Below are 3,527 nucleotides of genomic sequence, written 5' to 3'. Positions count from 1 at the left end.
TGCCGTGGCATGCGGGCCGAGGCCGTGGCATGGCATGTTGGGCGACGCCGTAGCAAGGCATGCGGTCCGAGGCCGTGGCATGTCATGCGGGCCGAGGCCGTGGCATGGCATGCGGGCCGAGGCCGTGGCATGGCATGTTGGGCGACGCCGTAGCAAGGCATGCGGTCCGAGGCCGTGGCATGTCATGCGGGCCGAGGCCGTGGCATGGCATGCGGGCCGAGGCCGTGGCATGGCAAGTTGGGCGACGTCGTGGCAAGGCATGCGGGCCGAGGCCGTGGCATGGCATGCGGGCCGAGGCCGTGGCAAGGCATGTTGGGCGACGCCGTCGCAAGGCATGCGGGCCGAGGCCGTGGCATGTCATGCGGGCCGAGGCCGTGGCATGGCATGCGGGCCGAGGCCGTGGCATGGCATGTTGGGCGACGCCGTAGCAAGGCATGCGGTCCGAGGCCGTGGCATGTCATGCGGGCCGAGGCCGTGGCATGGCATGCGGGCCGAGGCCGTGGCATGGCATGCTGGGCGACGCCGTAGCAAGGCATGCGGGCCGAGGCCGTGCCGTGGCGTGCGGGCCGAGGCCGTGGCATGGCATGTTGGGCGACGCCGTAGCAAGGCATGCGGTCCGAGGCCGTGGCATGTCATGCGGGCCGAGGCCGTGGCATGGCATGCGGGCCGAGGCCGTGGCATGGCATGTTGGGCGACGCCGTAGCAAGGCATGCGGGCCGAGGCCGTGCCGTGGCATGCGGGCCGAGGCCGTGGCATGGCATGTTGGGCGACGCCGTAGCAAGGCATGCGGTCCGAGGCCGTGGCATGTCATGCGGGCCGAGGCCGTGGCATGGCATGCGGGCCGAGGCCGTGGCATGGTATGTTGGGCGACGCCGTAGCAAGGCATGCGGGCCGAGGCCGTGGCATGTCATGCGGGCCGAGGCCGTGGCATGGCATGCGGGCCGAGGCCGTGGCATGGCAAGTTGGGCGGCGTCGTGGCAAGGCATGCTGGCCGAGGCCGTGGCATGTCATGCGGGCCGAGGCCGCGGCATGGCATGCGGGCCGAGGCCGTGGCAAGGCATGTTGGGCGACGCCGTAGCAAGGCATGCGGGCCGAGGCCGTGGCATGTCATGCGGGCCGAGGCCGTGGCACGTCATGCGGGCCGAGGCCGTGGCATGGCATGTTTGGCCACGCCGTGGCAAGACATGCGGGCCGTGGCATGGCATGGCATGCGGGCCGAGGCCGTGGCTCGACATGTTGGCCAAGGCTAAGGCATGGCACGCCGGGCAACGCGGTGGCATGGCATGCTGGGCAACGCGGTGGCAAGGCATGCGGGCCGAGGCCGTGGCATGGCATGTTGGGCAACGCCGCAGCAAGGCATGCGGGCCGAGGCCGTGGCATGGCATGCGGGCCGAGGCCGTGGCATGGCATGCGGGCCGAGGCCGTGGCATGGCATGTTGGACGACGCCGTAGCAAGGCATGCGGTCCGAGGCCGTGGCATGTCATGCGGGCCGAGGCCGTGGCATGGCATGCGGGCCGAGGCCGTGGCATGGCATGTTGGGCGACGCCGTAGCAAGGCATGCGGGCCGAGGCCGTGCCGTGGCATGCGGGCCGAGGCCGTGGCATGGCATGTTGGGCGACGCCGTAGCAAGGCATGCGGTCCGAGGCCGTGGCATGTCATGCGGGCCGAGGCCGTGGCATGGCATGCGGGCCGAGGCCGTGGCATGGCATGTTGGGCGACGCCGTAGCAAGGCATGCGGGCCGAGGCCGTGCCGTGGCATGCGGGCCGAGCCCGTGGCATGGCATGTTGGGCGACGCCGTAGCAAGGCATGCGGTCCGAGGCCGTGGCATGTCATGCGGGCCGAGGCCGTGGCATGGCATGCGGGCCGAGGCCGTGGCATGGCATGTTGGGCGACGCCGTAGCAAGGCATGCGGGCCGAGGCCGTGGCATGTCATGCGGGCCGAGGCCGTGGCAGGGCATGCGGGCCGAGGCCGTGGCATGGCAAGTTGGGCGGCGTCGTGGCAAGGCATGCGGGCCGAGGCCGTGGCATGTCATGCGGGCCGAGGCCGTGGCACGGCATGCGGGCCGAGGCCGTGGCACGTCATGCGGGCCGAGGCCGTGGCATGGCATGTTTGGCAATGCCGTGGCAAGACATGCGGGCTGTGGCATGGCATGGCATGCGGGCCGAGGCCGTGGCTCGACATGTTGGCCAAGGCTAAGGCATGGCACGCCGGGCAACGCGGTGGCATGGCATGCTGGGCAACGCGGTGGCAAGGCATGCGGGCCGAGGCCGTGGCATGGCATGTTGGGCAACGCCGCAGCAAGGCATGCGGGCCGAGGCCGTGGCATGGCATGCGGGCCGAGGCCGTGGCATGGCATGCGGGCCGTGGCCGTGGCATGGCATGTTGGGCGACGCCGTCGCAAGGCATGCGGGCCGAGGCCGTGGCATGGCATGTTTGGCAACGCCGTGGCAAGACATGCGGGCCGTGGCATGGCATGGCATGCGGGCCGAGGCCGTGGCACGGCATGCGGGCCGAGGCCGTGGCATGGCATGTTGGGCGACGCCGTAGCAAGGCATGCGGGCCGAGGCCGTGGCCGTGGCATGGCATGCGGGCCGTGGCCGTGGCATGGCATGGCATGCGGGCCGAGGCCGTGGCATGGCATGTTGGGCAACGCCGTGGCAAGGCATGCGGGCCGAGGCCGTGGCATGGCATGATGGCCGAGGCCGTGGCATGTCATGCGGGCCGAGGCCGTGGCATGGCATGTTGGGCGACGCCGTAGCAAGGCATGCGGTTCGAGGCCGTGGCATGTCATGCGGGCCGAGGCCGTGGCATGGCTTGTTGGGCGACGCCGTAGCAAGGCATGCGGGCCGAGGCCGTGGCATGTCATGCTGGCCAAGGCCAAGGCATGGCATGGCATGGCATGCGGGCCGAGGCCGTGGCATGGCATGTTGGGCAACGCCGTGGCAAGGCATGCGGGCCGAGGCCGTGGCATGGCATGATGGCCGAGGCCGTGGCATGCCATGCTGGCCAAGGCTAAGGCATGGCATGCCGGGCAACGCGGTGGCATGGCATGCTGGGCAACGCCGTGGCAAGGCATGCGGGCCGAGGCCGTGGCATGGCATGTTGGGCAACGCCTTGGCAAGACATGCGGGCCGAGGCCGTGGCATGGCATGGCATGTTGGGCAACGCCTTGGCAAGGCATGCGGGCCGAGGCCGTGGCATGGCATGCTAGCCGAGGCCGTGGCATGGCATGTTGGGCGACGCCGTGGCAAGGCATGCGGGCCGAGGCCGTGGCATGGCATGCGGGCCGAGGCCGTGGCACTGCATGTTGGGCGACGCCGTAGCAAGGCATGCGGGCCGAGGCCGAGGCCGTGGCATGGCATGTTGACCGAGGCCAAGGCATGGCATGCCGGGCAACGCGGTGGCATGGCATGCGCGGCCGAGGCCGTGGCAAGGCATGCGGGCCGAGGCCGTGGCATGGCATGTTGGGCGACGCCGTGGCAAGGCATGCGGGCCGAGGCCGTGGCATGGCATGCGGGCCGAGG

This window comes from Camellia sinensis, unplaced genomic scaffold (assembly GCF_055761805.1).
Source record: "Camellia sinensis isolate YWXY unplaced genomic scaffold, ASM5576180v1 Unanchor6, whole genome shotgun sequence".
Classification (NCBI taxonomy): domain Eukaryota; kingdom Viridiplantae; phylum Streptophyta; class Magnoliopsida; order Ericales; family Theaceae; genus Camellia; species Camellia sinensis.
The sequence above is the reverse complement of the archived record's forward strand: the minus strand, read 5'-3'. Positions refer to the sequence as shown.